The following is a 12,725-nucleotide window of genomic DNA, read 5'->3' on the forward strand; positions in this document are numbered from 1 at the left end:
GACTACTAACTCTTTAGCAGCCGAGAATTTAGTTAATTGTCGAAGGGTTAATACCTAATTTCAGTAATACAGACTACTTTATATAAATTTTGCAAAGCGTTATTTGTAATTTGAATATAATTACAAGTGTAATCACGGATAAATGCCGAAGACCCTCCTGTAGGTAATACCAAAACCTAGGCCTAAGCCGAGCGGCATGTGAATTAAGTGACGTGATTTTTCTCAATTTTAGATGCATGTGTGTTTGTTAAATAGGGTAGCTTTGACTCTTAACACTTACTAGTAAAGGGAAAAGCACTTAGAAAAACAAATATATGTGATAATTTGATGCTGTATATGTACGCTTAGCCAGTTTATTTTTCAATTTGTAGGTTAGGCCTAATCCAAGTTCTCATACACAGCAGAAGTTTAGAAAAGAATGGGAATTGCCTCCTGAATTTAAAAGCCGGTTGCAGGGAGTTCCTGATAATTCACTGAAAACTCGATGTAAAGTCAGCAAAGGACAAAAACAAGAGCTTTTTTGAAGATGCAGCTGCCAGTCAGCTTTCGGTATCCTCATTTTATAAGAAACAAGTGAAAAAGCCTGTAGATACTGTATCTGTGGCTGAAATTAAATGTTGTGGTTTCCTTCTCGAACATAGTCTTCCTTTTCATGTGATGGATCACGTGACGGATTTATTAAAGGACATTTTCCAAGATCCAGAGAGGGTGCAAGCTCTCCAGTTAAAACGTACTAAAGCAACCGGAATTGTTAAAAATGCCATTGGTTTGTCTTATAAGGAAGAGCTTGCTAAAGAATCAAAAGAAGCCGAATTTAGTGTACTCTGTGATGAATCAACCGATACAGGTTCAGTCAAAACTTCGTGTTGTAGTAAGGTTTTATGATCATAATGTTGGGGCAGTTGAGTGTAAATTTCGGGAACTCGATAATGTCTATGACGTTAATAATCCAGAACGTATTACAGAAGGTGCTTCTGTTAAAAATCTTTTTGAACGAGTAATGACAACATTCTATAGAGGGATGAATAAATTTGTTTTTATTTAGCATTTCCCAACGTTTTGTGAGAGAGAGAGAGAGAGAGAGAGAGAGAGAGAGAGAGAGAGAGAGAGAGAGAGAGAGAGAGAGAGAGAGAGAGTGTAATTGTCGTGAGTGAGTGCTTCGGTTGTTGGAAGAGGGATGAGGTCGTTAGTTTGTTTGCGGCGCTGTCTGTCTGTCTGTGGAATATGTGAAGGATTTTTCAGTTTTTCTGGGAGTCTTTAGTCAGAGCTAGTGCCGGTCAGTGGTTCTTGTGTGGGACAGTTTTTGTCGTATGCTTTTCTGGGAGTTGTTGGTTTTCTTGTTGTGTGCTGTTTATTTGTGTGTGTGTTCTGTTTCTTTTTTTGTATTTCCTTGTTGTGTTTGTGGTTGTTTGCGGTTGTGGTTGTTGCGGCGACCTTTATCCATCTCCAGCAACCGAAGATCAGGGTGAGTGTTGTTTGTTGTTTTGTTTGTGGGTTAGAATTCCGCCACATAATATTTGGCGCCCAACGTGGGGCTGTTGTAAAATAGCCGTTAAGATTGTCTGTGGTGGGTCGAGTGAGAGTAAAAGGTCAGGATGAGTGAGATAGAGAAATTGAGAGAGAACTCCAGTGGCTAGGGAACTCCAGGGCAGGCTGGAGGAGGAGAATGGAAAGCTGAGGAGTGAGAATGAGGAGTTGAGGAGTCAGTTGGAGGAGATGGGAGGAATGCTAAGAAGTGCAAAAGAAGAAATGAAAGGGGAGATGAAAGAGTCAGAAGAGAGAATGGAAGAGAGAATGGAAGAGAGGATGGATAAAAAGTTGGAGGGAATGATGAGAAGTGTGGAAGAAATGGTGAAAGGTATGTTCAAGGGTGTTTTTGGAGAAGGGGCTGTTGGAGGCAGGTTCTCTGGAACGTGAAGGGGCAAGAGAGAAAGAAAAGGAGGAAGAAGTGAATGGAAGCGTGAGTGATGAAAGTGATATGGGAATAGGAAGTAAGAAACGAGGGAATGAGAGGCAGGGTAAGGAAAAGGGAATGAAAAGCAAGGGAAGGAACAGAGGGAAAGTAAGGATAAGTCAGGGGAAGAAAAAGGAAGAAGGAAAAGGGAAAGGAAACTGGTAAGAAGGGTAAGGAAGTGGGGAAGGCAGGAAAGAAGGGAGAGGGTGAAGGCAGTAGTGATAGTGAGGTGGATGGAGGTGAGTGGATAAAAGTGGATAAAAAGAGGGGAAGAAGAGTGTAATGAGTAAGATGAATGTAAGTGCAGAAGTGGACTCTTTGTATTCGGAAGAGGGTATGAAAGGACAGAGCGAAAGTAGCGAAAGTGAGAGTGAAAGTGAGAAAGAAGTGAGAAAGGCTATGTATGTGAGGGAGGTACCCTGGTGTGAAAAGTATAATGAGTATGGAAGTAGGGATGTGCATGATTTCTTTAGGGAGTATGAAAGGTTTTGTCAGGATAAGTATGGGGAAAGTAAGAGAGTGTGGGCACGAGAATTAGGAGAGTATTTGACTGGGTTTTTACTTGATATGTATAGGGTTATTATGAGTGTGGGGGATGTTGAGTATGACAAGGTGAAAGCTAGATTAGTTGAGCAAGCGAGGCGTATGAAAGGAGTGTTAAGTATAAGAGGAAGAATGAATTTGATGAGGCAAGAATGAAAGCTGGGGAAACCTTGTCACTGTATGCTTGTAGGCTGGAGACGTTGGCAAGGAAGAAGTTTGGGGATGATGGGATAGATGAATGTAAGGAGTTAGTACGGAAGTTGTTAGGGACAGTGCCAGATGGAGTTAGAGAATTTGTGAACTTGAAGCGGAAGGAGAAGAAAAGATGGACGAATGAAAGGTTGACTTGGGGAGAAATTTTGGAAATTGTAGAAGATTATGAGCTTGACAGGGTTATAAAAGAGAGCAGAAGTGTGAGTGTAAGGGCTGGGGTAGATGAGAGAGTACCAGAGTTCGGAAGCTTTAGGGATGCAGTGTTGAGGGGCCCAATGAGAATGGCCGATAGTGTAATAGATAGGAGTGTAAGAGCAAGTAATGTAGAGGTGCCAGTGAGGATGAATGATGGGTTTGTAAGGGAACAACGGGTTGGACGGGTTAGGGATAGTAGTGTACAAAGGAAGGTCGGTGAGTGGAAGTCGAGCGAAGTGTTTTAGATGTGGAAAGGAAGGACATACAAAGAATGAGTGTAGGTGGGCTATAGGAGCGTGTTTCGGGTGTGGGCAACCGGGACATTTGGTAAGGGAGTGTACGAAAGATAGGGGGGTTAAATGCTACCGGTGCGGACAGGTGGGTCATGTTGCTAATGGTTGTAGGGGTACCCGAGTGAATGTAATATGTGGTAACTGTGGTAAGAATGGGCATTATGCGAGAATGTGTTCAGAACCGAGAGCGAAGTGTGACGAATGTGGAATGGAAGGGCATGTATCAAGTGTATGTAGACGAAAGAGGGTGACTGTGACAGCAAATTCGGGAAACTGAGTGTGAAGGGGGTTCAAATGGGTGGATCCTCCAGGATGCAAGCGGTGCGTGTGATGCATGTACGTGAGGGGTTGTTGCATGAGGGAGGTTTTGCTGGAAAGACTGACGAGTGCATGAGTGTGCAAGTGTGTTGTAAGGAGTAAGATTGATTGCCTTAGTAGATACCGGGTGTAGTATGAATGTCATATTTAAGAATGGATGTGAGAAATTAAGGAATACGTGTGAGATTAGGAACTGTCAGGGGGAAGTAAGAGGGATTGGAAATTTAGGGGTAGCAGTGGTTGGAAGAGTGTGTGAACGGTTAGAAATTGGGGTGTAGTGATGGATGAAAGTGATTTTTGTGTGATTGAAAGTACGAATGATAAATATGATATATTATTGGGATGTGAGTTTTTGAAAAAATGCGGGATGGTGGTCCGTCCTAGTATGAATGTAATTGAATTACGTATGAAAGGGGATGTGCTTGGGGATTTGTATTTGGGGAAGGATGGTAGGGTTGAGAAAAATTGTGGAAGAGAGTGCCTGTAATTGCGACAGAGAGGGTAAAAGTGCCACATGAGATTGGAGAAGTTGTGAGTGTGAAAGTGGCATGGCCGGATAGCCTCGGGATAGCCAACAATGATAGGTGTGAGTATGTGGTTGAGGAATAGACATAAATAAATTAGTCAGGGCAAATGTGTGTGTATATGATGGGGTTTGAACATGGGAGATCCGAGGGTATATATAACGTCATTGCCGAGTGTCAGGAAGAAGGAGTCCGAGGAATATGTGAGGGAGATTGCGTGGGAATATTACGTACGTTGGTGAATGTGGATGATGAGAGGTACGTGAAGGTACGGCAGGTGATGACAGGTGATTTGAAAGGAGCTAATGATTGGACGTATGAGGAGTTGAAAGAAAGAGTAAAGGTAGATGAAAATGTAAGTGATAACGTAAGAGAACGATTGAGGAGAATGTTGTGGGATAGGCAGGGGGCATTGAGTCGTGGTGACGAGGATTTTGGGGGATCGAAGCTTCCGGAATTTAAAATAGTTCTGGAAGACGACACCCCCATATATCAGCGTCCCCGACATTTTTCTCCGTCTATCAATCGTGAGATAGAGGAGCAGTGTGAGGAGCTTGAGAGGGTGGGAGTGATTGAAAGGAGTACGAGCGCCTGGAATAGCCCCATAGTACCGGTACGTAAGCCAGATGGAAGTTTGCGAATGTGTGTGGATTATCGGAAGGTGAATGAAGTAACTGTGAAAGAGCGATTCCCGATGAATGTGGTGTCTGATTGTGTGTACAGTCGCGTTCATTAGTGACGATACTGTGTACTTTGATTATCGTTCACAAGTGAAAAGAATTATTTTGATTTTTTTATAAACTTATTTTGAATTATAAGAGCAACACAGTACATATATTAATACTATACATAATATAAAATAAAATAAAAATCTTCACTACTCAAAAGTTTGCCTTTCTGGATATTATACACGAAATAAAACGAAACATTCTGAAATGTGAACGATAACATCAGGGCTGGCAACCACACGCAATCTCCGAAACAATAACAGCACGAGAAAATTCGGCACTGCTGACTCGAAAGGTTGGCACGCCTGAAAAAGCCGCCAAAGCAATGTGCAACTTGTCACGTGACACAGTGGTGGTGCTCCTGCTCAGTATTTAGCCTACTTCTCGCTGACCCGACTTCACGTTGTGATGATGGAGCATCTTGGGCGACTTCAAATAAATCCTGGAGCCAAAAGACAAGAAACCTCATTAGCTATACGGAGAGTCATAATAGAACTGCATAAAAATAATATCCTCCCCATAGAAAGAAATTAGCCGCAAATTAAATATCAGTCGGACAACAGTATTCAGGTGGATCAAACGGTTCAACGAAGAAGAGAACCTCCAGAATCAGCCTAGAAAAGGTCGACCCCGATGCACTACTAGAGAGCAGGATGAACAGATCGTTGCTAAAGTTATCTCACAGCCTATAACAACTGCTGCGAAAGTGAATCAGGAATTAGGTCTTCAAATCTCTAATGTTACGGTGAGAAGGAGATTACACAACCAAGGAATTCATCACCGCAGACCGGCAATCAAACCCTCCTTGTCTCAAAATCACCAAGAGCAACGAGTAGCTTTCGCTCTTCAGTATCTACCGTTTGAGTCAGGATTCTGGGATAACGTTATATGGTGTGATGAGAAGACTTTTGCTAGCGACGATCATGGTATACTCCACTGCTGGCGACCTAATAAAACAAGGTAAGTAAATAATACCAATAGTTTCATGTAGGCTTAGGCCTATGTGTATCATGAACTTTCTTTACTACACTGATTAAATACCTACAAGGTAAGTAATTAATACCAATAGTTTTCATGTAGGCTTAGGCCTATGTGTAACATGAACTTTTTTTACTATATTGATTAAATAACTGCAAGGTAAGTAATTAATACCAATAGTTTTCATGTGGGCTTAGGCCTATGTGTAACATGAACGTTCCTTACTACACTGATTAAATACCAACAAGCTCCTTAAAATATAACTTTTCTTTTTGCTTTCAAGGATAACATTTCAAGCCTATTGGAATTCTAACGAATTACCTATCGAGAGTGAGAAAACAATCTCAATATCAATGTAAATTCCTTATTGCTCATTTTTATTAATAGACTATTGGTGATATTCAGCGTTGATATTTTCTTCGTTTACTTGCGATAACATTTTTTTGTGTATCTCAATCTCTAGGTTCAATAAAGAAAATATTCAACCGTCGCGGCGAAGTGGAAGAATTTCTGCAGGATTATGGGGATGGATGGCTGCGTGTGGACCAGGGGAACTGATTCCCATCGACGAGCGTTTAACCGGACAGCAATATGTAGAAATTCTGGATGAAGTCCTGATCCCATCAGTGAGGAAACTTCTACTACCGGGTCATTTGCCAGTCTATCTTGTAATGGACAACTCTTCTGTTCATAACTCGAAAGTGGTCAGCGAATGGTTTGCTGAACAGAACAATGTTATACGTATAGACTGGCCAGCTAAATCTCCTGACCTCAATCCGATAGAAAATCTTTGGGGACAAATGGTAAGGGAATGGGATACTGGGACAATAAAAACCAAACCTGCACTGATCAAACACTGCCTATCTGTGTGGGTCATTAAGACCGAAAAGAGGGATGAATAATTATTGTCAAAGGTTAGTAGATTCAATGCCAAATAGACTAAGAGCTGTGATTGACAATGATGGAGGTCATACTAAATATTAGACTAATTTTTTTGTTATTCATATTTATGTCATAGGTTAATAATGTATTATTTCATCTTTATAAAAAGGGAAATTTATTTACTTTTATACCAAAGGAATATTAATTCATATTATACCAAAGGAATATAAATTTACTATTACTTTTTATTCACTATCATAATGTGTAAGACACAGTAGGAAAATTAAATTATTTGACGAACTGTTGTTAACTGTGAGAAAGAGTGACTATTTTTATGCTTCATATTTCCGTTGTGTTCTTTGCGTGATTGCATGAAATATAATTTATATTTAGTTTCTTAGGGCATTTCACGTTTCATAATTCATTAAAATCTTTATGTGAATTATTGTTTCTATTCCTTTTATCCTTTATGATTCAGTTAAATAACAATAGACTTGCATCAATACTTATTATATGTAAAGGGTAAGTAGGCATTAAGCCTACAATGAACAACTTAATACAAACAAATGTCAAGGACCAATAGGCCTAGTAATGTGATTTAATTCAAAATGAGAGCTTGAATAGTGAAACTATACATAATTAATAACGCAAAAGCTTTGCTTTTGTTATTTTGCTTTTTACTTTTTAACTTTTCTCAAGTAAAAACATAGAGCCCGAAATCACAAGTAAGCCACTACGATAATTAGAAAGATAACGTGTCCCTTTAAATCAGTGACTCCTCAGCAACTAATGCCTGCGGCACCCTCCCATGCCGTAGTTGCCAGATGTTGCTTTCTATGTTGACAATTTGTCCGAAAATCTAGATTGAGAGTATCGTAAGTTTTGAACGTGACTGTACAAGATGAATGGAATGAAAGTGTTTACAAAATTAGATTTGGTAAGGGGCTATTACCAGATGCCTCTGGAGGAAGGGAGCAGGCATATTACGGCCTTTTCTAGTAGTTCCTGCCACTACCAGTTCCGGAGATTAAGTTTCGGACTGGCTAATGCGCCTGCTGCCTTCCAAAGGGCAATGAATGTGGTTCTGGCCGGGTTTGATCGCAAGAAGGTAACTGTTTTTATAGATGATATTTTGATTGCGAGTGAGACTGTAGAAGAGAATATGGAACTGCTTGAACGAGTGTTAGAAAGGTTGGAAGAAGTAGGAATAAAAGTAAAACTTGAAAAGTGTGCTTGGTTGGCTGGGGAGGTGGAATTCTAGGGCATATGGTGAGTGAAAGAGGTGTAAGGAAGAGTGATAAGTTCGTGAATAAGGTAGGGAATTTCCACGTCCCCGGACCGTGCGTGAGTTGAAAGGATTTTTGGGTTTAATTGAGTTTGGAAGGAAGTTTATAAAGGATTGTTCAGGATCGGGAAACCACTTACTGAATGGACGGGGAAGAGAAATTGTGTAAGATTGAAATGGATGAGCAAATGATCGAAGCGTTCGAGAGATTGAAAGAGGAGGCTGCAAGAGACGTGACGTTGGCTTTCCCGGACTATAGTGAGAATGCGAATAAACTAGAACTGTATACGGATGCAAGTAAATATAGTATGGGAGGATGCTTGGTACAAATGCAGAAGGCGAATGGGGAGAACAATTGAGAGTAATTGCTTATGAGCAAGGCGTTTGGAAAGGCAGAGTTGAAATATTCGGTGATTGAAAAGGAATTGGCTGCAATAAGGTTTTGTGTGAAAGCGTTGAAAGTATTTTTATATGGGGTAGATTTTGTGATACGGACGGACCATCGACCGCTAGTATATATGGTTAAAAAGGAGAGTGTGAATGCTAGAATTGCGAGAACGATAGAGGATTTGAATGAGTTTAGTTTTAAGGTAGAGTATGTACAAGGTAGACAGAATATTGTTGCGGATGCTATGTCGCGTATGTGGACTGAACGAGATGATAGGGTTAGAAGCGACTGGGACCCGGACCAAGTACCTGTAGGATTTGTGGTAAAGCAACAGTATGTAGGGGAGAATCGAGTGTGGGAATGTCTGTTTGGGGGGTTGAGTAATTTGGAAACAAATGGGTTGATTGACGGAGTACCTGCGAGCATGAACGAGTTACGTGAAAAGGTGATGAATGAGATGCCGGAAGGAGGAGTGCGCGAGGAAGGAAGGGAATTAGATGAGGAGGAAAAGTTAGTGAAAGTCTTGTTGGTAGTGGCTGAAATGTTTAAAATTACAGTACGATTGTTCTTTGGATGGAATAGGCCGGTGGAGTATAAAGGAAGGGTGGATGAAAATGGTATGAATGTGATTTTAAATGTTCACTGTGGAAAGGATACTTGTAGCTGGCTGGTTAAGAAAGGTGATTGTGGGGAAAATGAGGGAATACGGGGTAGGGTTGAGGATATCGTTGAAGATGAATGCGATGAGGATAGTTGTGAGGAAGCTAAGCAGGTGAATGTAGCCGTGAGAGCGTGTATGCATGAAGCGAAAGGTAAATTAGTAACAAATGTAGTGGTGGATCAGAATAAATATTGTAGTTTGGTAGACACGGGAGCACAAGTGTCGTTAGTGAGTAGTACAGTAGTTAGTGAATTGGAAAGGTGCGATTGGGATATAAAAAGAAAATCAACGAGTGTAAGGATACATGGTTTGGGACAAGGAGTGTGTTAGTATGGGAGGAGGTACAACTAAAAATTCAGTTAGGGAATTTGAAATAATACATAATTTTGTAGTCATGGATGAGAATGATATGCCAACATGTTTTTTATTAGGAATTGATTTTATGAGAATGCATGATATAAGTGTGGATGTCGGGAGGGGAATTTTAGGAAAGGGCGGCAGGGAAATAACGAAGGTTAAAGGAGGGGATGTGTCTAAAACTAGTTTTGTAGGTATGGTAGATATTGCAAGGAGTGAAAATGATTTGTTGAGTGAAGAGGAAATTAAGCAGATGCAAAATCAGTGCATGAAAATAAATATGTTAAGAGAGTGTGTTTAGGGGTGTAAGAGTAGGAAGTTGGCTGTCTGAGTTAGAAGTGTATGAAGCTTGAAGTGCTAAGAGATTTGTTGTATGTAAAGGTATAGTTTATTTTTGCATCAGGAAGGAATATGGGATGGGGAAGTGTATGTGCCAGTATTTTCGGAAGACGCAGCCGTGGGTATGTGTTTATTGGTGCATAATAGGTTTGGGCATCTGGGGAAAAATAAATTATGGGAATGTATGAGAGAGAGATTGTATGTGCCTGGATTGAGTAAAATTTGTGCGGATGTAGCGATTACGTGTGCGGACTGTCAGAAGGGTAAGTATCAAAGTGTGCATGCGAATCCACCTGTGTTGCGATTGCAGATGAAAGGGTTATTTGAGATGGTTGTGATTGATTGTGTGTCGTTGCCTGTGACTGCTAGAGGACATGTGGGAATGGTTGTAATGGTAGATCATTTGAGTAAGTTTGCATATGCGGTAGCGATTCGAACAAAAAAGAGTGAGACTGTGGCGAGAATGGTGGGTCAAGTGATGTTGCCAATGTGCGTGTGCAAGCCGACGCGAATGTTGAGTGACAATGGGCCTGAATTTGTTGGATGGGAGTTTGAGCAAATGTTGCGTGATTGGGGCATAGAACATGTGTACTCTACGCCGTATATGCCCAGTGCGAATGGATTGGCGGAACGAACGGTGAGAACGTTGACAGAGATATTACGTATGATGAGTGAATGTGATAATGATTGGGATGTAAACGTTGGGCGAGCGTTGTGGGTATACAACGCCACTGTGCATAAGGGTATTGGTATGTCTCCGTGTAAATATGTGTTAAATTTTGAAAAGATAGTGAGACCGAGATTGGGCCTATCTGAGAATGATAGGGAGGTATGGAAGAAGGCGCATGAAAGGTTTGAAAGTTACAAGGTGGGCGAGAAAGTGTTGAAAGAAGTAATCGAGAAAGGGCGGTTGAATGTAAATAAAGTGCGTGAAAAATTTGAGGGTCCGTATGAGGTGTTGGAAGTTGGTCCCAGTGGGCTTAGTTATGTTGTAGGGAAGTATGTGTAGATGGTAGTGTGAGAGAAATGCGAGCGCATCACAACCAGTTGCGTAGATGGAAGGATGTACCGGAATATGTGAGAGAGAATGGGGTGTATAAATGGTTGAAATCGAATGTGGGTGAACCAAGTATGCATGAGAGCTTGTGTATGGAGGATCAGCAATTTGTTTTGGTAGAGTATGGTAAAAAACGTAAGAAAGGGAAGAACGTAAGTAAACTGAATGGTCGTAAGTTGTGTGATAGGGGTGTGAGTGCCAAAGTGGAAATGAGTGATAAAGCGTGTAATACGGATGAATGGGATGGTATGGATAGAACGTATAGCATATGCGGGTTTGATATAACTGAGTTGACTGAACGTGTAGGGGTTGGTGAGCGGTTGGAGGTGAGCGAAAGTGTAAGAGTAAGAGAGCGTAGCAGTGATAGACGAGTGATTGAAAGCATGAATGAATCGTTGCAAGAATTGGAAAGGTCAATGAGCGAATGGGATGGGTTAGTTGAAGAATTGGGGAGGTATTTGGGAACGAGTTAGAGGGTATAGATGAGATTGTGGATGAAATTGAGAGTGGTAATAGTGAAGAAGATAGCGTGAATCTGAGAGAGAAATGGAGGAGATGATGTGAGTTTGAGTGTTGCTGGGAGAGAGAGTGATTCTGAGAGAATGATTGCGTGCCCATGAACGCGATCTAGAGGACCTGCTAGTGAGCATCCGTGGGTGTTGCGTAAGGCGATTTGAAAGAGGTGTGAAAGGTGTTGGTTGGGAAATGCTAAAAGGGGGGAGAAATATAGAGGGATGAATAAATTTGTTTTTATTTAGCATTTCCCAACGTTTTGTGAGAGAGAGAGAGAGAGAGAGAGAGAGAGAGTGTGTAATTGTCGTGAGTGAGTGCTTCGGTTGTTGGAAGAGGGATGAGGTCGTTAGTTTGTTTGCGGCGCTGTCTGTCTGTCTGTGGAATATGTGAAGGATTTTTCAGTTTTTCTGGGAGTCTTTAGTCAGAGCTAGTGCCGGTCAGTGGTTCTTGTGTGGGACAGTTTTTGTCGTATTTTTTCTGGGAGTTGTTGGTTTTCTTGTTGTGTGCTGTTTATTTGTGTGTGTGTTCTGTTTCTTTTTTTTGTATTTCCTTGTTGTGTTTGTGGTTGTTTGCGGTTGTGGTTGTTGCGGCGACCTTTATCCATCTCCAGCAACCGAAGATCAGGGTGAGTGTTGTTTGTTGTTTTGTTTGTGGGTTAGAATTCCGCCACAATTCAACCAGTATGTGAAATTCCGGTTGCCAATATGACTGGGTTTGGTTCTGACATGTGCAACGGAATGATGGGATCCCAGTGCAGAGCACATCAGTGCAGTTTCAAGAGTTTCTTAACCTGTAACCATACAAGATGTAACATCCATCGCAAACAAAGTGGCTTTCGTTGGTGGCTGTTGTGAGGCGTATATTAGAGCAGTGGGAAGCCCTGAGGCTTTATTTCAATGATACCTAGTTGTCCGAGAGAGTTATGTCTGCAGAATTAATTTTTAAAAGTCTTCATAATCCCTTTATTAAAGTCTTTTACCATTTTCTTGACTGGGTTTTGCCGAAGTTCACTAATTTCAATACCTTTTTTTTTCAGTCAGACAAAATAGTTATTACAGCACTACATGAAAGTTTCATTGCTATATAAGGAGTTATTATTTTCATTTGTGGAAAGGCAGTACGTGGTAAAAACCAGTCTTAAAACAGTGGATCCACGTAGACAAAAATATCTTGAGGATACTGAAATGTACCTTGGTGAGGGAGTGGGTGTTGAGCTTGACAGGTTAGATTTAAGGGAAACGAGTTGTGACTTGGAAGATTTTTATAAATGCAGTAGAGACTTCTTGACAGTAGCTTGTTTAGAAATAAAGAAAAGGTATGATTTTAGTGACAACGTGGTCTCCAAGTTAAGCTGGTTTACGCCTGAAAACGCATTGTCCAGTACATTTACAGAGACGACTCCTTCACTATACCCTATCATTTCCGAACGTCCTTTAACTGTCAGCAGATGATATGTCACTGATGCAAAGAACAGATGACCAATGGAGACTTCTTCCA

This window comes from Macrobrachium rosenbergii, chromosome 46 (assembly GCF_040412425.1).
Source record: "Macrobrachium rosenbergii isolate ZJJX-2024 chromosome 46, ASM4041242v1, whole genome shotgun sequence".
Classification (NCBI taxonomy): Eukaryota; Metazoa; Arthropoda; class Malacostraca; order Decapoda; family Palaemonidae; genus Macrobrachium; species Macrobrachium rosenbergii.